General features: G+C 41.9%; 1 protein-coding gene across 2 annotated transcripts in view; it reads left to right on the top strand.

The window, feature by feature from the left end:
* The first annotated feature begins 5482 nt into the window (after window positions 1–5482).
* RNF19A (ring finger protein 19A, RBR E3 ubiquitin protein ligase) overlaps window positions 5483–24472 on the top strand; it is a 55766-nt gene continuing 36776 nt past the window's right edge. Inside the window, exons 1-2 of one of the 2 annotated variants that reach the window (XM_032181592.1) lie at window positions 5483–5612; window positions 8090–8250. The gene's annotated coding sequence lies outside the window, so the exon portion shown is untranslated. Of the gene's footprint in view, window positions 5613–8089; window positions 8251–19074; window positions 19087–24472 lie in introns of those variants that run through there. The other variant, XM_032181593.1, reaches the window with a different exon arrangement.

Genomic DNA, 24472 nt, shown 5'->3' with positions numbered 1-24472 from the left:
GGCATGGTTCTAAATAACAAGGAGAATCAGTGCATTATAAAAAGATATCTTTAAAAAAAAGGGAATTTTGAAACAGAAAAAGGAACAAAAAAAGCTCAAGTACATAATTTTACCTACACTGAAAACTGTTAACGATGGTTTTGTTATGCTGCAACAAATGTGCTTTTCTAAAAATGGCTCCCAGATTGTGGAGGACCTGGGATGATATAAGGATTTCTAAGATTTTAGAATTAGAAAATATGTGTTTTTTAGAATTTGGGGATTTTTTATTTTTTTTTTTTTGGCAGGGTAACAAAGAGTAATTCCCACTTTCCACCTTACATCCTGCTTACAATCATAACTTACCAGCTGGCATTAGCACACAGAAAAATATGGCTCCCTGCTATATGGTATACCTTACATAATGTTGTTTCCAGTATTTTATGTCAAGCAAACAATGCACATTTCATACACCACGGGATTTCAGTACTGGGAAAAAAAAAATAATTAATGGGAATTTTCTCTAAATATCATAGAAAGTGCCTTGCAGACACATCTGGTATGTGTAGAGAGATGGACTGGATGATTAATTTCTTTCCCCATGTACACTGTGAGACCAAGAGTTCCCAGAAGTTGGCATAAAACACAACCTGTCACCTGAATTCAGTTGTCACATGGCTAGCACAACTGTTTGGTAACTACTTGTCTAGTCTCTTCAGCATCAATTAAATCAAATCTGTTGTGCCATGAAAAAAAAGTTTGTATGACCAGTTGTCAGTGTTACTATATCAGAGAAGCATAAAGTGCCCCAAAAATGTGACAATAATTAAATTTACTGATGGGAAACTTTAAAAATCAAGGGCTTCCTCCTTCAATCGAGTTCTCCATTTACAAGGCTCCAGCTTGTGCCCGTTACTCAGGCAGAGCTTGCTGAAGTCAGTAGAAGAGCAGACAATGCGGCATCAAGACCTGGGAAAATACAGTCTTCTTTTTCAATTTCATAAGAGCTGGAAATTAACGTACTTAATTCTTTTAAAGAGATTTTCTTTCTTGGGGCAGGCATGTTCTGCGGCCTGTAGTCCAAGGTATCTTAAATTTTCTACCCTTTTTTTATCTTTATTGACTACTACAGTAACTGATTTGAGCAGATGATGTAACTGCATGATATATGAGATGTTTGAAATGGCTATGGAAGCCTTCATCTTTAATGTTTTATGACATGCTGAGAATTTGGAAAATCTTTGCCTGCACATTATTTACTGGTATCTTGCCACTTTGTAGCTTGGATCAGTGAGAGCATCTACCTCATCTTGTTCTATCTGATACTAATCCGTTCTCCTAGGCATTTTAAATGTGCTTCTTATTATAGTATTCCTGTATTTAAATATCCTTTCATTTTATCTTCAGGTTAATTATACCTTTCGAGAAAATCCTAATTTGGATTTCTCCTGTTGTATATATTTTTTATCTGCTCCACTCAATACAATGGCAAAAGATTTTTCAGAGTCGACAGAAAACGGACAGAATTCAACACCTATTCCAGTTCCTGTGCACTTTGTATCTTGGCCATACTAATATAGGATATATTTATCAGTTATATATTGACATTTATTAGTACTGCATATTTTTTTCATGCCTGGTCTAAAGATATATTTTGCTATCAATGAATTTGGCAGATATTTTACTTTTTCAAAGGCTTTTGTCCTTTCTTCTTCAGGTGCAAGTCAGAGTACGTTTCTACACTAAATTTTCTCCAGTGGCAAAATTGATCTAAATTCTCTGCGTTTCCCATGACGCTTGCTCCTGCTGCCACATCAATCTTCTGCCATGCTTTTTGTGCAAATACAGCCATTTGTGGGGCAACACAGCAAGACAGATTGGTAAAATGAGAGGTGCTAAAAATAAACTCACCAGAAAGAACACTTTTGGCAAGAGAGATTAGCTGGTAAATGTAGAAAAGTAGTGGATCCTCAAACAGGGGGGGGTCTTCAAACACGATGAAAGATCAGAGACACAAATGTGTTTGTCAGAAGAGGAAAGGCTGAAGATGTCTCTTTCTCCCCCAAAACAATGAACTGGATACCAGATGATGGCAGAGGCTGTACGAAATATAAACTTACCTACAAAAAAAAAGAAAAAAAAAAAAAAAAGATTGGCTTTGGAGATTTTATGTTTAAGATGTTGGAATATTCACTAAAAGATTTCAGAGTCAGATGTGGGATCAGACGGATGGAAACATTTAGCCATCATGTTTGATACTCTTCCAATATAAGTTAAAAGAACTGAACATAAACACTTGAAGTTCTGGCCCAGGATACAGTACCCTTTCAGGTGAGATATGAAACTATGCTGAGATCAGCAGTCTATACTAGCATAGATTATGAGAATATACTACATTAACAGGTTATCCATGTCACACCCATTCTCCATTCCCTACCACCAAGGAAAAAAAACACTTTTTTTTTCTCAGTTCTGGCCACTCACCTCCTCTGTGCATGCTGATATGATTTCTGCCCTTCCACATTTGACAGTGTGCTGTGTGTGCTTATACCTTTTTAGGACGTACCAGCTGCTTTGTTTGGAGGGCAGTATTTTTGTCTTCTGACATACTACTTTGTACTTTTCTGCCAGCAGCTGTATTAAATACCCAGCTATCTAGACAGAATGTTTCAATCCTAGATGTTCTCCAGAAAGTGATTTGGAAAGACAGTCGTGTTTGTTTTCATAAATTTTGTATACTTTACAAAATGCACTGCGCATGAGGTATTTCCTCTTTGTTAAAAGGTCTGGGCAGCCCCTACTTTTCCGTAGTACCTCTTTGTCATCCTGTTCTATAATAATAAGAAGCAAGCAAGCAAACACATAAATATATCCTCCCTTTAAATCAAAACAAACCTCTGTCGTTTTTTGGGTGTATTGCTTGTGCAGAAAAGATTCTCTTTCCTCCCTGTGCTTTCTGTATTTTGCTAATTGACTATTTTGAATGCTTCTGTCAAAAAGCACCTACTTAGCTGCAGGCTTTCTGCTGCATAGCTCTCAGGAGGGCAGCTGGCTGGAGGTTTCTGTTTTGTCCCTCATCGGCTTCAAGGAGAAACCATCTGACCGCCACAATGACCACTCTATCTCACAGTGCAGAATTTTAAAAGGCCTGGACTCTGCTCCCCTCCTGTTTTCCAGCATTAGCCAAGAGACCTCAGAATATTTTTACTGAATTGCTGAATCCCTCTGGACATTTAGAAACCAATACATTACTGCATTACTTTGCTTTTGTTGTTGCTGTTTTTCCTTTTAGTGCAATTGACAATTGCACATTTGAGTTGGTAAAATGGTTTGCTGTTCCTGTCCCAGTCAAAATTTGCCTTATCATACTATTCTGTATGCTGTCGATTCCCCTCATTTTCTACCCCTCATTCATCTTGTCTTTCCTTTTTTCCCCTCATTTTATGGACGTCACTTCTCTACTTCATTTCTCTGTACCAAATGTAATACATAAAAAGTGTCCAAGACTTTACCCAGCAAAATTATAAATAACATTCTTCTGCTTATCTTGTCCAGCTGACACAGTGGCACTAGTGACAAGCCTTTAACAACATGTACGTGTTTGCAATAGCAGAGCCCAAGTAACTCACCTTGCTACTGGCTTCCACAAGCAAAGAAGAAACTGCCATTGTTTGTGCACAACACAGCAAAATTCCAGCATAATTTTATTGCTGTTACCCTCATTTCCCACTTGGCCTTCACGTTTGTTGTACTTGCCTATTCTGTTATTTCAGATTAAGTATCTCACCATGGAAAGACTTGTATCCACACTTAATTTTAATCCACGCTGGAAGCAGTCCTCCTGACTTAAATAGATCTACGCACACAAATGAAGCTAAGTATATGTGCAACCCTTTAGCAGACCACACACAGCGAATTCCACAGGAAAAGCATGGCACATTTTATTCATTTTACAATATTTGCACATTAAATGCAGGTTGGATAATCGGTAACTATTTCCAGAGTTAAGCTTTTAGGTTTCAAACCAGCATAATGGAAGCACCACTGTTCATCTATGACCAGGGGATAAACTCCAGTTCTGGAGAAATCAGAGTTGACATTAGAAAGTATGAATGATTAACTGGAGAAAACAAAAGGCACAAGATTTAAGACCACTGTAATAACTACGTATGCAAATAATTCTTACAGCATGCCAGAGGAGAGTGATTTGGAGTTGGCCCTGAAGCGGAGGTCAACAAAACGGAGGTCAACAAAAAAGACAGCTACGGTATTATTGCAGATAGGGAGTCCTGTGAGAAAAGTTGGGAAGGTCAGCAGCAAGAGGAGAAAGGAACCCAGGAGAGGGGCAGACGAGCACAGCAAGCACCCTTATAATAATAATAATCTATGATTATTCTCGCCCTGGCACCCAGAAGCCAGAGGCTGACTGCAGTTGTGCAAAGGGAGAACAGGGTGATGCAATCAAAGCCGGGGGGCTCCTGGACAAAATTTTGGGGCGGGTTATCTTTCCAGTGGCCTGATCATGGGGTGGCAGTGTGCCCAGGTGGCCAAGAAGGCCAGCGGCATCCTGGCTTGTATCAGGAATAGCGTAGCCAGCAGGACCAGGGAGGTGATCATTCCCCTCTGCTCTGCTGATGCCACACCTCAGGTACTGTGTTCAGTTTTGGGCCCCTCATTAAAAGAAGGCCATTGAGGCCCTGGAGCATGTCCAGAGCAGGGCTATGAAGCTGGTGAAGGGCCTGGAGCACAAGGCCTGTGAGGAGCGGCTGAGGGAGCTGGGGGTGGTTGGTCTGGGGAAGAGGAGGCTCAGGGGAGACCTCATTGCTCTCTGCAACTGCCTGAAAGGAAGGTGTGGGGAGCTGGGGGTCAGCCTCTTCTCACAGATAACTAGTGATAGGACTAGAGGGAATGGCCTCAAGTTGTACCAGGGGAGGTTCAGGCTGGAAATGAGGAGACATTTCTGTCAGAAAGAGCAGTCAGGCACTGGGATGGGTTGCCCAGGGAGGTGGTGGAGTCACCGTCCCTGGGGGTGCTCAAGGAGAGGTTGGACGTGGTGCTTGGGGACATGGTTCAGTGGTGACATTGGTGGCAGCATGATGGTTGGACCAGGTGATCTTGGAGGTCTCTTCCAACCCCAATGATCCTATGATTCAGTGCCACACCACGGCACGGAACCTCTGCTCGCTCATTCCCACACCCCTCAGCAGCCCGACCCCACCGCAACGCCTCAACACCTCGCTCTCCCCCGGCCACCTTCACCCATTACGGAGTACCAAATCCCCACGGGGTTAAATAATAATTTATTAAATAAAGGCATGGCGGGGGGGGGGGGGGGGGGGGGGGGGGGGTGGGGAAGAATAAACACCCCAGCGAGAGGCGGGCGGCGACTGTGTGGCGAGCGGGACCCGCCCCGAGGCGGCGCCGCCGCCGCCATACGCGTGAGCTCAGCGCGTCGCGGAAACCGACGGCCCCGGCGCCGCCTCCCCTCAGCGGGCAGGGCCGGCCCCGGCAGCGCCGGCCCCGGCAGCGCCGCCCCGTTCTCTCCTCTCGCCTCCTCTCCCTCACACACAGAGACACGGACCCGGGGAGAGGCTCCCTGCGCCGGGCCGGCTTCTTCTGCCGCCGCCCCGCAGGTACACGGCGGCGGGGAAGCGCCCCCCCCCCCCCCCCTCCGCCCCCGGTTCTCCGCCGGGGGCTGGCAGCCGCCGCCCTGAGTGTGGCGGAGGGGGGCGATGAGGGAAGGGGGGGGGAGGTGGAGCGGAGCCGCCTCTGGGAGGAGGAGAGGGGTCTGGGGGGGTCCGGGGGGGTTCGGGGAGGGTTGGAAGAGGGGGGCGCTGCCCCTCGCATTGCTGGAGGGTGAAGTCATCGCGCCCATTGTCTCCCCCCCGGGCGGGGCGAGGGGCCTGTCCCGCCCCGAGGAGGAGGAAGAGGAGGAGGAGGAGGAAGATGGGGGGGGTTGGGGGTGTCAGGACCTCGGTTCAGCCCCCCTGGAGGTGCGGGGAGGGGGCGGGAGGTGGCAGCGGGGGCGCTTTCCTGGCCCCCGTCCCCCTGCGGCAGCGCGGCGTGCTGCGGGAGGATGGGGGAAAAACGGCGAAAAACGGGGAAAAATGGGGAACGAGCCTGGGAAGGGCTGCAGGAGGGTGTGAGGGGGCTCCTGGTGCCCCACAGTGAGCGGGAAGGCTGAGGGGAGGGGGGCACAGAGCAGGGGAAGGGGCCTCCTTGCCCCCGGGGGAGGCTCGCTGGAAACGTGCCTGGGTTTCCCTGCGAGGAGCACAGCAAATCCCGGTTCTGGTCAAAAAAATAAAAATAAAATACAGGAGCTGGCGTTGGAAGCGATTAGGGCTTTATCTCGGTTGTCATCGAGGACAGCAGTGGGTTTTTTTATTATTTATTTTTTTTCGAAAAGGCAAAGGGCAGGTTGGGAAATGGAGCTTGCAGCGTTCACTTCTGCAGAACAGCCTCAGAAACTCACTTCCAAATACCAGCTTTCGTAATTTTTACTTCAAAGCTGTTTTTTTTTTTTTTTTTTCAAACTTTTTTTTTTTTTTTTCTGTTGAAAAAGAGTTTCGTTTTTTGTTAGCTCAAGGGCTGCATTCCCCTATCTGCTGAAATGCTGTGGTGGGGTTGCTGGGTGGAAAAAGGAGGCTTTCGGTTCAACGTCCAGAGCACGGGGAGCTGCCGGCTTCAGGGAATTCGCTTGCCTACGTAGAAGCACTGGTTGTGTAACAGCACTTACTGCTTTCTGAAGTTTTAGCATCACTTCCCTTGTAAACGTTGCTCTGCTTGCACTTGGAAACTTTCCGAAAGCTGCAAAACCGCTTCGTTTTAATTGCACGTGAGCCCAGACCCGTTTGGACCAGAAAATGAAAATGAAAGTTTTGGGCGTAATGGCAATAATGCTGCTCTTCAGGTCAGCTCACTAAAAGGTTTACAGGAAACCTCTCTCCCATATGCATGCTTTTTGAACCGTGCCAGAGTTTCAGCAGTGCTTTATGAAATTCAGCATTTTACAGGTGCTGAATTCTGCCTCTTGTCTCCACGCCGTCAGCTCGTTTTGAGTTTGAGGACATCAGATCATAAATTTCTACGAGGGGGAATTGAAATGTGTATATGCGGTTTTCTTCCATCCACTTCCCCTTAGTTCCAGCAGCCAAACGATGCTGTTCTTGCATAGAGCCGTCATCAGATTGTGTTTAATTACGCTTGTTGAGGCTCAGGAGGAAGGAAGGCACTTGATAGATGTATTTGTTTACCTTCGTAGTGTGTACAAATCCTTGTCTCTGCCTTAGTAAATGAATCATTAAAGCTCCCTTAGCCCTGGGATTCCAAGTTAGTATTAATATACATGTTGGGACAACTTGTTTTATGTGGATATTTTCAACTTGTGAAAGAGCACAAGTCCTTGAATTCTTTTGTCAGTTGGGCAGAGCCTTCTGATGGAAAATGGGCAAACTTTTTCTCTTCTTTAAATTATTCATTAACTGCGTTTTACTATTTAACATGGCAAAAACTTGAGGCTCTCAGTTTGTCAGGTGGGTAGGTGATTCTTCCTAACCTTCCCTTTTTTATTTTTTCCCCTGTTTACTTGGGCTTTTTTGATCTTCACGCGGTCTCATTAAAAAGATTCTTCACAAGGATACCTTTTCTTTCTTTCCAGTGGGATGCCTGAATCTTTTCAAAGGACTTCTGAATCCTGGAAGTGCTAAGAAAGGTCTTTGAACTCTGAACTGCAGCTACGCTGTGCTGTACCACAGTCTGATGGCTTGTGGCCAAGCTTGTGGTCTCTATTATGGGGTCAGTTTACTCTGGCCCATGGTCAGACATCCGTAATTAGCTTTGTGATTTGTTTTCTGAATTGTACCTAAACGCTGCATACCAGCTTAGTGGGAGAAATTTTAATACCTGACTGGAACAAATTGATGGATACGTGTTGTAGGTTTTCCATTTCTTAGTGTGATTTCTGGCATGTAGCTGAGTTGTGAGTCAGTCGGATTCGTAGGGTCAGCAAATGCTCTAGGAAGGACTAATAAAAATAGTCATTTTAACACTGGCTTATCCACAAGAAAGTTAATGTCACTTTTTTTTTTCTCTCTTTTTGCATTTGTCTTAGACCTAAGTTTCCGTTGTCACCTCTGCATTAACTGATGGAAGAAGTGTAGGTGAAAGAAGTGGTGCACGTAACTCGGCTTCAAGATACGGTGAGAATGGTGTTGGATCTAAAGTTGCTAGATGCGTCTGAATTGCACCAGGACGTAGACTTCTACCAAGAAGGTAAAATGTTACGTTGAGCCTTAGAGAAACGGTTGTTTTTAATAGTGTTGGCCTTTGATTTCAGCAATGTACTTTTTGTTTTGTTTTTTTGTTTTTTCTTTTCCCGTGAATGTGAAGGAGGCTCTGTCAGTTCCTAGGAAATTGTTTTTGTTTTTTTTTAAATGTTCCTGAGATTTCACAAGAGGGGACTTCCTTTCATTTTTGATTCTTTGAAGTGGAAGTTTTATCCATGATCTACCCTAATGTCAGTTGATTCATAGTAGTTTATCTTTGGTGAAATAATCTTAAAGAAAACTGAAACTTTTGTGTTGTAGATAGGTTAGATTTCAGATATTCTGTGCTCTACCTCAGGAAGAAAGAAAACTCCAAATAAATGACTTCAGCTTGAACTAAGGAATCCAGCCCCAACCAGACTTCCATGTGTTTTCTTTCTGTTCAGAGCAGAATTTCAGTCTCTTCCTCGTACCTTTTCATTAAAAGGTTATTTCAGAAGATTCTTTCAGTCACTCTTATTTATTTTCAGTGTTTTCTAACTTATTTGGTCTCAGGTCTACTGCTGATACTTATCAATTGACAGATTCATTCCAAACTTCTGAGAAACTGACTCTCACCTTCTTATCCGAGGCTTCCTCGTAAAGATATTTTCTTTAGTTGATAAGATCAGTGGAAGAGACTTTCATCATCTGAGTCCTAAGAAGGCTTAGTCTTCTTCCTTCAGTGATCTCTGGTTGTTTCATGTATGTTTCTGGCAGTTTTCAGGCACTGCAGAGCTGTTTCACCTTGGTTTTGATTGCTGGGCCTTCCCTGGCATGTGTGGCTCGCTTCCCTTTGTGCAGTGGGCTCAGTGTACTGACTCAAGGATCCAAAACATGGCAGTGATATCTAAAAAGAACTGTAAATGTTATGTGGGACTGGATATTACAGGCCTTAACAACATGGTTTTTATTGTATGTATGACTTACATTAGTTTGAATTCTTGAAAGATGGAGTTGAGAGAAGAAGAAAGCCCCACAGCTGAGCAGTGAGATGTCATTTGTGGTATCACTCGCTCTTTCCTCATTAAGACAAGCAAGGAGGGCTTTGACTCTGTTCCGCTTGACTTTTGTGGAAGTTCTTCTACAAGAAGATTTAACCCTACCTGGAGGTTTATCCACAGAATGAAAAAAAAAGTAGGAGTGCTTATAGTACTCTTTTGCAGTGGAAAAATTACAATAGGCTTTCCACTCTTAACCTGTGGATTGAAGTCAGCCATCTGCTGGATGACTCCTAGCATCTTGCTGAACAGGTAGTCTGTGCACTGCAGCCACAATTGCCTTTACGAGGTGAGCAAAGCTATAGAAGAATATTTTTTTTTTTCTGAAGGATGAGTTTCTAGCAGGTTCCTTGCACTTCTAGGTATATTACACCAGACTGGAAAGCTGACCTAAGGGTTGCTTTAACCTAAAGCAACCAAGCAAAGAGATCTAATGAAATGAGCTTTTAAAAAAAAAAAAAAAATGTTACATATACACAGGTGTTTCCTCAGGCATTAAAACTTCCTTTCTTTAGAGGCCAGCATATCTTCTAATGATGTCTTCAGCAAGGTGGTAGAGCACCACTGGAGCCCCTCTCCTGTGCAGACAGGCTGAGGGAGCTGGGGGTGTTCACCCTGGAGAAGAGAAGGCCCCGGGCAGAGCTTACAGCGGCCTGCCAGTGCCTAAAGGGGGCTGCAGGACAGCTGGGGAGGGACTCTGTGTCAGGGGGTGTAGGGATAGGGCAAGGGGAATGGCTTTAAACTAAAAGAGGGGAGAGTTAGATTAGACACAAGGAAGAAATTCTTCTCTCAGAGGGTGGTGAGGCCCTGGCACAGGCTGCCCAGAGAAGCTGTGGCTGCCCCATCCCTGGAGGTGCTCAAGGCCAGGCTGGATGGGGCTTTGGGCAGCCTGGGCTGGTGCGAGGTGTCCCTGCCTATGGCGGGAGGCTGGAATCAGATGGTCTTTAACGTCCCTTCCAGCCCAAACCATTGTATGATTCTGTGAAGGCATTTGAAAGGTATCTTGCTGAAAGAAATGTTTGTACCAATTTAATTTGGTATAGTCACTTGTTTTTCTTTTTTTTGTGTGTGTGCTTCCTAAGTGAAGCACCGCTCTGCTAATGCAAGTATCCTGTTATTGTTCAACACAAACTGTCGTTGTGGAACTATGTCAGTTCTGTTTCCATTTATAGTTGAGATAAATTACTGTTAAACAAACATTTTTCCATAGGTCCTGTAGCTGCTCCCATAAGGCAGATTAGAGCTCTTATTCTAAATTGGAGCCCCTGGCTGTCCCCTTCAGTTTTTCCATTTATTGAATAAAGAGCTGCTTCAGCAAGAGGAATGGCTCTGGACACGCTGTCTGCCATAAGAATTACGTTGCTTTGTTCTCATTGAGATTCATCGATGCTGCATATTCTCAGTAAACAAAAATATCAATTTTAAGTTTGTCGCTTAACGTTCGGGTTTCTCACAGAAAATCAAACTGTGCAAGCCACGTCAAGTTAATCAAGCTCTATTTTTATCTGAACACGCTTAATCTGTAGGAGTTCCAGTTATACTGTTTGGAGAGAGGCTTCTGCTGAGACAGATTTACCTCGCATGTTTTCCAGAAAGGGTTTGTAGGGAGTGCTGTGCGGTCCTGCACCTCAGGGATCTGCTGCGTGGTGGAGGCTGAGGTGAGACTGAAGATCCTGCCTGAGCCATGGGGGCTTTCTGGTGCTACCTGGCTGGCATTTTTGGCATGAGGGCATCACAGCATCAGTGCTGCTGCACCTTGTTTTCATTTTATACGTATTTATACGTGCATGTCTATACGTACATATATAAATGTGTTCATATACATAAATTCAGTTTGTTAGCTGTCTGCTCTTAGGGGCAAGTAAGAGTCTTGGCACCATAGTGGCTGTGTTCCAGAGGAAAAGACTTGGTGATGATATGCCTGAATGTGTCAGCTGGCCATTTCCTTTGCTGGAAGCACATAGTACGCAGAACTGACTGGATATTTCAGCGAAACTGGTCAAGGGGAGGGATATTTTGGCAGAATTTCTGCAGTATCACCGTTCAGAAATCAGTCTCAGGAAGTAATATTTTTATATATATATATATATATATATTTTTTTTTAGGAAGTAAAAGGCTTTTATTCTAGTTTAGGTTAGATAGCTGATGACTGCTTTTCTGCCATTGCTTTGGGCTTCTCATGACCTGGAAATTGGCGCCATATGCTCAGTCCAGATTCCGTGCTGCAGCTTTTTCTCATCTTGAGATTTAATTGTACCTTGACAGTAAATGTTTTGTTGAAGTATTAAGTGAAAATCTGTAAGGGGGCTGTGTATGAAGTGAAGATGCTGACAGAGGGTAGTGGACGCAATATACTTCTTGTGTTTTCTCCTCCACATCAAAATCCTTTATGTTGTGAGCTTCCAGCTGTCCCTCAAACACTGAATAGTGGAAGAACAATCAGATGGGAATAAGTAATGGCTGTAGTGAGACCACCCAACTAGCAAGGGAGCTGGAGTGAAGCCTACTGAGAAACTTTTCCATCTGGGCAGCGGTTGGGAAGTATCTTAATTTGGGCCTACCTTTCAAGTTTCCATGGCGGGCAATCTAATAAGGTGATTAATGCAAAGAAATGTCTTCCAAATGAAGCGTAGTCAAGGTTAAGGGCTTCTTCTTAGGCTGTGTTACTAGAAAAACAATTTTTCTCACAAAGATTTGTTGTACATCCTTATGGTGTTCTTACTTTACATTCTTCTATTTTAAGTCAAAAAAATAAACAGATTAAAGTCTTAAACTTAAACTCTTTTTGCTGAATTGAAGACCTTGCTGCAGTTTCACAAGAAAAGCAGTTTCCTTTTCAGTTTCATTTTACCTGTAAAGCTGTATCTAATAGTTTGGTTTGATTTCATTCTGTATCTTCAAAGAAAGGTGTCAAGCTTTGCTTTTCTATGATGCTGCTAAAAATACATCTCGGGAGACCAGGAGCCCTTTTACTCAGGGTCAGAGATGGAGGTATCAAACTTCGAGGTCCTTTTTAAGCAAGGGGATCTTCAGTGCTTGTAGCCTGTGAAGCCAGACTATTGCTTTCCTGCTATGTAAGATTCTGTGGTCTGTGTGGGACAGCATAGAGAAAAAAATCTGCAAAGATATCATGCTTACTCTGTTCTCTTAATTTTGCAACACCATAGTTTTAAACCACCTCCATTTGGAGTTTGTTTTTGTGTCTAGTAATCAAAAGTATTTTCCTCCTTCAGTTCCTACCTGAATAATTACTTTTCCCCTTTCATTCTTCCCGTTCCTGTTTGCTGTGTTTTTTTCCCCTTTAAGTGGCCGTACACTTTTGTTTGGACTTTGTCTGTGGTGGGTAGTTGCAGAAAAGTAGGCTTTGCCTTCTGTGACCTGACACCAGGCAGAAATTCAGCTAGGGTAAGAATAGAAGAGAGCTGTGTAAGCCCAGCAGAGGAGTCCCGAGTCTTTCCATTATTAACAATTAAAGATGATTCCATGATAAATTAGGCAATGGATTAACTAACTAAAGAAAAGAGAACAAGGATAAACAAAGAGAAGGATCCTGCCTTGCAAGAATTCAGATGATTGGGATTACATGCTGCCTGCATGTTTGGAAAAGGAAGAACAAGCTCCCCTGTTTTCAGTGTTAATGTAGTTAGTAGCTAAGTTTATCTGGCACATCATAACCTTATCTCTTGCTGTTGAATTGAAGCTTCACGAGGAGGTGTTGCTTACTGGGGGCACAGTTTAAGAAATAAAAGCACCCGGTGAAGTCCTGCCCAGCAGTATTGCGACTCTCAAACAGTAAGCAGTGAAAATGGTTTCTTCCCACCTCCTACACTCTGCCCTAATCAACATAATCTTGTGGCTAGATCTAGACTAAGAAGTGTTGTTTGGGTGAAGCATGAGCAGTGACACAGTTTTCTTTTCGTTGTAGCTTTTCCCTCTGTTTTGTTTCTAAGGCGTGATCTATTTTTTTAGGGCAGTGTAATTAATCCATATCCTTTTTGTTATCTCAAAGGTATCAATATTATCTCAATATTACCTTTCTTTTTTTTAAGGGTAATAAATAATTCAGATTGAAACTGCGACTTGGAAATTATCAAACTGGGAATATTTGCACTGTGTCTTTTCAAAGCCATAATACTGAAAATGATACGTGCACAATTAATACGAAGCCACAATATGCTGTGTTTGTGGAGCAGATCCTCTTTAACCTAATGTAAATGTGCTTTTGTTCACCTCTGGTGGTTGAAAGTAAATAACAGGGAACACGTATTTTGATATGATTGCTGTTCTGAACTCCAGGAAAACGCACTGCAGTAGGAGCAGGCAGGGAATGACTGGCTTTATTGTGCTAGAAATCATTCACAAGAGGGACAAATCAGAACTTGAAAAGGAGGGAGCTTCCAGTTGGCAATATAGCGAACAAAAATGCAACAGTTTATGGAAAGTAGATTGATGCTTTTATCTCTTTTTTTTTTTTTTTTTTTTAAGTGACATAGGTTCCAAGCACTCTGTAAAAAATAAATAAATAAAATAAATAGCTCCTTTGAATTTAGAACTACGCACCTTTAAAGTTGAACTTGCAGAAGTGTGTGCCTTGGTTCTACAGTATTACTGCAGACAAGGTAGTAACCAGTATGTGAGTGGTTTTGGAATATTTGGTGATGAAATAAAACCTTAAGTATTGTCTAAATGTATATTCCTAATGTAGTTTTAAGTTCTTCAATGGGTGTTCTGCAAAATAGTGTATTTAGTGGGTGCAGGATGGCTCAGCTTTTAATAGTGTGTAGAATGCAAAAACCCAGTATTTTTGGGGTGATGAAGACAGGGAGAGTGCCTTCAGGATGAGGTAGTTTAACTTCATTGCTCAGAAACCACAATTATGAGTGCACTAGAAATACTAGAACAGGTAGGTACGGCTTCTGCAGTGATTCGATTGCTCCTCTTTGCCCTCTTTTAGTAATGGTAAAGGATTGCACATGTCAGCAAAGTGAAATCAATTCTGCCCATTGCATGTAGTTTGCCATGTTAAGGTTTCAGGGCGAATTCTCCAAAGTTGAGAAATACCAGAACTAAGGTTGAAGAAGCAGCCATAGCTTGATCAACTTCTGTGCCTACCCGTATTAAATTGTAGTTCTCAGTTATGCTGTGGCTTTTTGGTTTCTCTTTTCCCCCCAGAGACACTTTCTGTCTGCTGGATAGTCAGTCTAGGTAGGGCAAGCAGTAAACCTCATCTCCTGGGCAGTTGTTTTCCTTGAGTTGGGAGATGTAACGCAAATAAACCAGAAGATTGAAATTATTTTCATCTTCCCCGGTTAAGGCATGTGAATACTGGCTGTGCATATTATATCCCATCCTTTCCCTACTTTACAGTTGATGTGATCTGTTTTCTCATAGGTCAACGTTTAGTGGTATTTCTTGTGGATTTTTTTTGCATGTGTGCCCCCTCGATACTGCAGAGATCTTTGGACACAGAATTTGATGTTTAACAGTCTGAAAGGAATTACGTTCTAGGATATCTCAGATCAGGCACCCAGTTCCACCCTTAATCATCTGCTTTAATATCATATCTGTTAACAGGGAAACCCATGCTGCTTCAGAGGGGTGAATATGGTATTTTACTATTTCAGCAATATTAACATATTGGTGGGCTGCAGTGCCCTAACAGGAAATCAGTTCCTTTTTGCAGTGCAGCATTATATTCAGTATTCTTCTCTTTTTTGTAAGATAAGAGGCATGATCAGTCAGTAAGGACAAACAAAATATGGAATAGTGACCTGGCAATAATGAATCTGGCAAAGATTCTTCTACAGGGACGAAAGAGGTAAAAGCCACGCGTTTAAGCCCTCATAATTCATTTCCAAACTGCACCGAGCAAGCGGATTTAATCCCTGCTATTATTTCTCGTGCAGTTTGTGTGCTGTTTCCCAGCTGTTAAAAATAATAATTGCAATCCTACCAGCAGGTTTGGAACCTACTCGCTAGGCAAACCTCTGCTATTTGAGCTTGTGGTGTCTAATAATACTCTGTCATGCTTTACAGGGATCAGCCCGAGACAGTATGATCCATGTGCTTATGCAGAGGGTTTTATGGATCTCTTCAGGCTCTGGAGGACAAGCTGTGGAGGAAGGCATGCTTTGACAGCACAAGCCTCCTCTGCTGCTGCTTTTTTTTCTTGTCACCAGCAGTGTACCTTTTGCTTTCTGCCTGCTTAAGTGTTGTATCCAAATCCTATTCTTACTTAGTCAGTTATGATCTTTGTTAAGACGATTCTTAGCCAATTTAAATTCATACCCTTTCAATACCTAATTTGATGTCTTTCTTTCCTGCTGGTTGGCAGCGCTCCCTGTCAGCTCTCCCAGTTCTGCTGCTCTTTGTAGGGTCTCTGTGTTATCAGGGCCCTGTCCTTGTTAGCTCATTTTCCTCTAGTGTTTGTGATCAGTCAGTTCCCCTGCCTCGCTGTTTTTTTTCAGGAGATGTATTGTCTCAATTACTTGTGCTACGAGTTCCCAGATTACTTCTCTGAACAACTCCTCACTCTGTGATTCCCATTTTTCTTTTATTTTTCTGCAGCAGGCTCTGATGACATTTATATTCCGTCACCCAAGCCCTGTGTCCAAGTCCAAGCTTGATTTGGGTTGAGAGGGAGCTTTGGAGCGCATCCAGTCCAGCCCCTGCTCGAAGCAAGGCTAATCTTAAATCAGGTTCTTAGTCCTCAGGACTGACGAGGGAAGCTTGGACTACATCCACTCTTGCTTTCATCTACTCTTTTTCTTCCCTTTTTCACAAATTTAATCCTGTCCCCTCCAAATTCGGTTATAGGGTCTTGCAGTGCCATTACTTTGTAGTGTGATCTTGGAAAGGGTAAGGCAACCTCTTAGCTTTATTTTGGGGTACTTTGGCTTATATATTGGGCACCTGGAAATGAAAGGAAGATCCTGCCCGGTTCAAGCCTGGATCAAGTTCAGGACAGATCTTTTTGCAGCCAAAACACACGCTGTTTGTTGGAAATTCTGCATTCCTCTCTGGTTCCCAAAAACTTGTAAGAATGACAATATTGACATTGCTACAGGGCTGATAAAATGTATGTCCTAGATACGCAGGTCAGAATTCACGTCCCAGTCTCAAAGCAAGCTGGTGCTAAACCTTTCCAGAGGAAATACTTCAAGTTTTGGATTTATTTTCATTCCTAGGATGACTTTCTTCATCAGTCTTGGATTTTTTGAGTTGGCATAAGCAGCTTGGTTAAACAACCACTGAAGATCTTGGTGTGTAACTTTTCAGCCCATTTTGCTTGAGAAGACTTCAAGCAGATTTGGAAATGGGATGTAACAATGGGAAATGTCAGGCAGATGTCATAATAGACTAACTGCCCTTTATTTTAACAAGAAATCATCATTTTTTGAGATAAATGACATACTAAACCGTAAAAACGAGGCGAGGCACAATGCGTTCAACTGCGTATTACTTTGGTTTGTGTTTTCAGTAGCATGGTTATATTTTTCCATTTTGCCTTAATCTGACTGTCTGCTTACATTCTCCTCCCCCAGAACATCTGCTGTTTAACCAGGAGGTGCTATATCCATCCTTGCTTTAAGCCTGCTGCTGTGTATGTAGGACTGCTCTACTCTTTTTTTATGTGCTGCTCGCGTCTGGCCTGCCGAGTAAGGTCTAAGAAACTGTTGATTAGGGGGAGTTAATCCCAAAAAATAGCATAGCTTGATAATTTAGAAGCTTAGGTGCTGGTCATAAGGACGCTATTAATTTAGCAAACAGCCTCAGTGTTTTAAAATGTTAAACCTGTTGCCACCTCCTATTTATTGCTGTCCTCCTCTTGGAATTTACTTACTTATGGCCATCAATATGATGAAATGCATACCCCTGCTTTGGCTCAGATCTGGGAATTTAGTTTAAAGCTGTCTTTTAGGCTGTTTATACAGAACATTGAGCTTTGCTCTGAAGGGGGCGAGGTGTCTTTAGTGTTCTGGGTATCTGCTGTGGGCTGGGTTAACGCACAGCAGAGACAGAGTGGACAACTACCTGTCCTAATTCAGTTTTTAAGCTACTTCAGTAGGGGCTTCATCTGTAGGAGTCACGAATGACATCGTGAAGCTTTCTGAGGTTACAGCCTCTCTATGCCAGAGCATCTTTCTAGGGACCTAGGAAGAGGTGGATCCCTTTAGGACATGATATATTAAAGTGCATGGAAGAAACTTCCCATCTCTAGTCCTGTAGCACTTGTCAGCCCTGTGTCTGTACACACTGAGTTGTTGGAGGAACTTCTATTAAAAGAAACTTAATTTTTGGAGGAAATCCTGTTAAAATATAAAAATCTGCAAGCTGCCGAACTCTGCACGTTAGTAGAGTTTTTTGTTCAAGTATTTTTTTCCGCTGCAGAAATACCTTTCTTAAAGTTACACAGGTCTTAATTAGTCTTTAATAACTCCAGATATTACTGTAACTTGAAGTAACTGACTTAGAAGAAAACAATTAAATCTGAACCAAAACTGAGGGAACAATGAAAACAAATGGTGTGGTATCAGACAGAGTTCTGTTGAATTACTGCAGCCTTGCGTAAAGTTTGATTGATTTTTTAACTGTCGTGTCTCTAGGTACTTTACCATTGAATTGTGATATTCAGAATTGTCTTCGTATATCCGCAACCTGAGGTGACGCTGGCGTTTTCCTGGCAATTTGGCCATTGTAGTTCCCGTTCTGGGTCACAGAGCAGGGCTTGCTAGTTCTGTGGAATACTCTATGGCTGCTTTCCTTTTGTAAAGTAGTAAGGCAAGTATTCAATTCTACATCCTAGCAAGTAACTTAAGGAAATGTTTGAAAGATCTCCTGTGCTGAAATAAGGTTCCTTTGTAACAGATTTAAATAGCTTTTAAATGAGATTATACACCTGCTTCCTCTAATTTATTTGCGTAACTATTTTCTTTGGAACTGCAGGAGGAAATAAATGGTTTCAAATAAACAGTGAAGCTCCCGACTTCAAAGAACTTCCTTCAAAAGCGAAATAACTTCACTTTCCTTTCTTAAATGAATAAAAACCAAACATACCTTACCTTGGTATTTTTTTTCTACCCATGTCTACAGGGATTTTCATCTTGGGTCTTTTGCAGGAAAAGAAGTAGTGTGGGATGTCTAAATGAGTGCTGGAAAAGATTGGATTTATTCTCATCTGCTGCATATCTTTATTATGGTGATGTAAAAAGATAAGTTCTCTTTGAAGATGGGCTCTTGTTGAGAAGAGTCTACAGCTAAATATTTCTGCAGTAATGCTGTAGGACAGCGTCTTTTCTTCTTCAATGACTGCTTACCTGGAGTGTCCCAAAAATAGACCAGGTAACATCTGTTCTCATGCTCTTCTTGACCGGGATGTTATTTAAGGAATACAATTAAAACATAATAGATTTTACTGGTGGAGGCTGCTTAATTAGGATGTGTGCAGATAGCAAATCTACAAATAAGCTTCTGTGTACACACAGATGAAAAGTTTAAGTATTGGACACCCATTTGTTTCCATTACTATTGCTAAAATACTCAATGCTCCTCAATCTGTTTTAGGATTTCATTATTTCATTTCTTTAGCAAATCCAGCCTGTAAGGACTACTTCTCACCTGGAGTATGTATATTTTTGCGGTGTTTATAAGTGTATGTTTAACATTTTTAAAAGCTTGGGTTTTATTTATTTATTTTTTTGGCTTTGGTCTGTTACCAGATTTGTAAGAGCGTGCTCTTCTAATGCGATATAACACTTACACCAACCTGCTGGAAAGAACACAATTTCTAAGATTTCTACCAGTTCAGCAGTGCTTCAGAGCAGTTTTTTGTTCGCTTCAGAGAAATGTTTTCCAAGTTCATGATTAGCAATATATTTTATTCTTCTTGGCAAGCCAGACCTGGTATGAATTACATATGAATAGAAGGGCTATGTTTCACGTACAAAATGCTCTCTCTAGCTCTGTAGATGATCTGGCTTCCTCTTGCTTTAATCAGGACACAGCACAACTTCAATAAAGGCACTTTAATGCCTTTTTCTGAAGGAAGCTTTTCTTCATGAGCTTGTTTACAAATAGGTTAGTGTGCTTGCATTATAGTAAAGGATTGCTTTGCATCCTGTATTATAAATCTGGTATTTGGGGCAGGATTTTTTTTAAAGAAAAAAAAAATCTGTTAGAAAACTGAAGTAATATGTCTTTATATGGCATAAAGCTGTAACTGCAAGGTTATATATTTAGTTGAACGTTGTTAACAACCTTGTGCTAGATCTGAGCGAGCTTGCATTCCTCACAGAAACATTTGTGTGTGCAAGTACTCCTCTTCAGAAAAGGCCCACACTTTAAATTGTTGGAGCATCTGGCACCAAAGCATCGGTTTATAAAAACTTTACTTCTTGCCAGTTATGATAACAAACTGTACTTTATAGCTAACTGAGATGTTTCTGAGGCATTTAAAATAATGAGGAAAAAAGAGATTTAGGCTAAAAACAATTCTTTTGAACAATTGGGATGCTATTAAAATATTTTTTTTTAATTCAATTACTTGGATTTTTAAAAAAAGTTTGGGCTATTCTACATGTTATGTGTAATCAGAGGGGAATATGGAAATAGCAGGGAGTTGCTTCACCCCATGGTGTAAAGGAAAACAAAGGGAATTCACCTCTGAGCCAAGTGTGGTGACTGGTATGCCTGTGCTTACCTGGGCAATGTGTGCTGGCCATGTAAATCTTCATAATTAATAATAATCAGACTACCAGGATACTTCTGCTGTATCCCAGCTCCTTCGTGTAGCCAATCTCTGGTGCTTGACAAGAAGACAATTTCCCCCTCCACCTTTAAAACAAACCCAAAGGAATCTGCTCCATCCACTCATGCAGAGAGAAGTTCTGCATTGGGCTTGGTTCATCTCTGAGCCCTGCACGTGGCCAGCAAAGACCTTGCAGCCTGAGATTAAATTGCTAAAAGAAGTATTAATTTCAGCTGAAACGTATCCAGTGTGCTCCGAGGGGATATTACCACAGGCTTAATAATGCTTCAACAAAAGAAGGAAAAAAATACAATGTCAGATTGCTGTAAGTCTTATAAATGAGACAAAAGCCATACCTGGTCAGGACAATTTTGTTCATTTTTTTCCTTGACAACTAGTTATGATTACTGGGGGAGAAAAGTACTTTAGTCCGAAGTTGAAATTCAAGTGATTGCTCTGGTATCTAGCTGGGCTTCTCGCCTGGCTCTGTTCTTCCTCTGTATATGCAGTTAGCTGTCAAAATGTCTGGCTTTTGACTATCATTTTATTTTATTTTTTTTATTTTGTGGAAGGACATTTTAAGAAAACATTTAACATCTCTGTTTGTTGTTTTTTTTTGTTATCTCTTTGATTTTTGCTGCTCTTGTTCAAGAGATGGGGAAATGGGAAGAAACGGCCCTCAAGGCTGAAAGGATTTTGCACTTGCATGGAAAAGTGATTTCAGAACTTGAAGTTAACTTTTGTCGCAGTTGTTGTCATTGTAATTTATCACTTAAAGTTCAATGAAGGCACTTACGTTAATTCCTGAATATTTTGTTTAGTCATTTTCAAAGCTGCTCTATTCAGGTTAGTGGTTTGGAAACAGAAATGAGCAGCTGGATTAGATACAGGCGTTACCTAAGAAAAATAAATTGTGAAATGAAGTTACTGGGGATAGTCATTACAGCATGGAATAAAAGCAACCATAGGAATGGGGCTTGCACGTGTAAGAGAGAGCATCCAGGAGATGTTTGGGAGCTGCTGGCTTCCTTTTAGGCTTAGGGGGGTGAGAAAAAAAAATTGCCAGAAGAAATCTTGCATACATTGAAATCATGGAAGGAACAAGAGTAAAAACTTCTCATTTTGCCTGTGCAAAAGTGAAAAGCCATGTTTTCCTTGGAACTAATTACAGAAGACAGTAATATTAGAATTAATATTCCAATTATTATTACTCTAATTACAGAAGGAGTAATATTTATCTCGTCAATTATGCAGTCTGCCCCCTTTTTAATTGAAGCTCCTGAGAAGGCAGCTGATGTCTGAGAGTTCAGCTGTTGGTTTCCTTCAGGTGCATTGCCAGTAATAAATAGTTCTCCAGGCAAAATTATCTCCTACTTCTTCTGCTTTTGCAACACTTGTCTTAATTCTGTTTTGCACTGTACAGATGTGGCTTTATAGTTTAAACAGAACAGTTTGCCTTGGGAGGATCAAAATCTGCTTGCATCCCTTGATGGTGCTGTCTTTACAGCATTTGTAGCAGTAAGTAAAATGTTCTTTGACTAAATAAAACAGTTTGATTACTAGATTTGATCCTAGATACTGCTGTATCATCAGAGTAATCAAGTTTACTCTCGTGATGCGGGGAGGAACACCTTAAGCATCTTTCTGTTGCGATAATTCGTTTAAATCCAATACATTAAAAGAATATGAAGGCTTTAAGAGCAGTAACTCCCTAAATAGCTGGTTCTTAATGTTTTAATCTGTTGCACAATGGTGAGATTCTAACCGAGGGAAAGCTGACTGCATATTTAATAATGGAGGAAGTTTTAGTGGAGTGTAAATGCAGTATCAATGGCGTATCTATAAAAGAGAGGCCTAGAGTTGTTCCAAATGAAGCCAGAAATCAGCCTACTGTGTGGCTAAGCTGGAAAGAAACCGAGGGTTCGCTGTACTTTGGCACTGATGTTTATTTGGCAGCACACCATTTTTTCTTATCTTGGCTAATGTTTTATCAGTCAGTGCACTTAGATGTGGATCACTTGAATTCCATTTATCCACTGTCCACCTGAAAATGCGAAGCACCTGAAACTGTGGAAAATACCTGTCATACACCATAGCAAAGGAAACGACCCTAATTTATTTTCTTTAACTGAACTCTGTATAGGTTTGATATTATCTATTGAAATCATGATGTGGTACAGATCAATATGTCTAAGCTGCTGTCACTTTAAAGAGAAAAAAAAAAAAAAAGATGCAAGACCGAAAAATTTCATGGCGTTTCTTCTCAAGGTTTATTATTTCAGTCTGATTCATTTCCTGTTTTTCTGCTAATGTACTGACAAAAGCAGAAACAAGTATCCTTCAACTGTTTGTTTGTAAATCGAGAAAATGTGTAACTTACTCTATCACAAGTGGCTGTGCCTAGCTGTAACTGGTGCAAAGGTTGGTGCAGGTCTTCCTCACTCCCTGCTCGTGCGTTTCCTTCCCCGGCTGCGCCAAGGATCCGGATGCAATGGAGGTGGTGACCCTGCTCAGGTAGGGGAAAGATGAAGGTAGGGTGGAACTCCTCCTCTTCTCTCACACGAGAGCAAGGAGATGCTCGGTAAAATCAGACGCAAATTAAGGCCTGGTTTTAAAGGAGTGATCTCTTTTTAAGCCAGGTTTCATGAGACTGTTGAGCTCGTTACCGTAGAACTTGCTGAGGATTCGCAGCAAAGAGAGAGATTTGGTATTTAAATGGATAACAATATACCAAGGTAATGAACCTACTGGCAGGGAGATAAGCCTGAGTTTTGGATTTGAAAGTAGCCTGATGAGAGTTCACGTTTAGGGCATGGGCCCAGTGGGAAACTTCTTGCACCTTTCATCTCCACCGTGGAGCCCTTCCTGTGTGCGCTGGAGGCAGGATCCTGTGCACGTGAACTCAGGGTAACTGCTTGTGTCCCTGGCCAGTCTGAGGGCAGGAATGCAGGTGGATGCTCAACCAACAGTGTACCTTTTGTCATGGTTATTGATACCCTGAAATGTATTAAAATTGTAAGGTGTTGGCACGTTTTCATCAGATTTATAATGCTTGAATAAAAGATGGATTCTATTAAATGCAATTTTTATGTTAAAGGGGTAGCCAAAGAGTATGTCTTCCACAAGAGCTAAATACCATTTCTCTCAAGCAAATGCCTGGAAAAGATAAACGCTTCCAGCAGGGTATTTCTCATGATGTTGTAGCTCATCCTGTAATTCACAAATTTATGAATTAGGAGGCAGATGGAAGTTTGCAGCTTCTTTTAGAAAATGTAATCAAATAAAGTAATTGTTTAAATGGCCTTTTAAATTAAATTTGGGATTACAGTCGTCTAGTATTTAAATCCTTTTCAAACTTGTATTTCAGAATTAGTTTGATAGCATAGCAGGCGTGGTCGTCTTGTACATGTTCTTATTTCTGGGTTGAAGAATGCTTCTCTTTGGGGAAGCAAAAGGAAGGCCTTCAAGCTTGTGAATTCTTCTTCCAGTTGAGCATTTCTATGTGTCAGTAAGGTTTTATTAGGTTCTTAGCTATAGGTAATTTCATCTAGAAGTATCCACCTTTTTCTGTTACACTGTATGATGATGTTAGCGGAAATTTCATTAAGTGCTTTGCCCTTTTTCATCAAGTATTTGCCTTTCTAGATGTGTGGATCCCTGAAGGATGGGGAAGGCGTGCTCCTGAATGGCACAAAATGCCTCCAGGCCACCAGCATGGACCACATCATCTGCTGGGCAGAGAAAAACTTCAGGGCTCTTTCTTCAGTGATGTCAATCACATGGAAGAGGTTATACTGCAAAATTAGCAGTTGATTTAAAAAAAAGGAGAAACAATCTTTCTACTGTGGATAGTTGAGAGAGGCGGTGTGGCTAAGTATGAGGAAGGAAAAAAACATGCCTTATTTCTGCTCCAAAGGGCAACGGGATTTATAAATGTTGTTGAAGATAGCCATGGTGATGAGAGGCCAGACCGCTGTGCTACACGCCCAGAGTGACAGGCAGCTGAGTGCACGTCGTGAAGTTTCTGTGGCTTCATGCTTAGTGCTGGGTGGCTCCGATGCAGGAGGCTGACGGTTCATGTGATCCCCAGCTGGCTGCGAGATAAGTCACGTTCTCCCCTGCCCCATAGACAGTGTGAGAGCTTGGCAAGTCCCAGTATCTGTCTGCCTCAGCCCCCTATCTGTGGAACAAGAGTGAGGCTTCCTTTTCTCTCCGTGCTTTATTTTTAGAATTTAAACTGCCCGGGGATAGCCACGCTCACACGTGTGTGATGCTCGGAGTGGCCTTGGTAGGCCTTCCGGATTGATTGAGGCTGCTGGCGTGAAGTAAGCAACAAGGAATTCATCTTTATAGGGGTATATGTCCCAATATTTGGGCCTATCAGCATCTCCTATGATTAAGATCCTTTAATACTTGACATCGTAAAGGCAGGCTTTTGATT

This window comes from Aythya fuligula, chromosome 2, assembly GCF_009819795.1.
Source record: "Aythya fuligula isolate bAytFul2 chromosome 2, bAytFul2.pri, whole genome shotgun sequence".
Classification (NCBI taxonomy): domain Eukaryota; kingdom Metazoa; phylum Chordata; class Aves; order Anseriformes; family Anatidae; genus Aythya; species Aythya fuligula.
The sequence above is the reverse complement of the archived record's forward strand: the minus strand, read 5'-3'. Positions and strand labels throughout refer to the sequence as shown.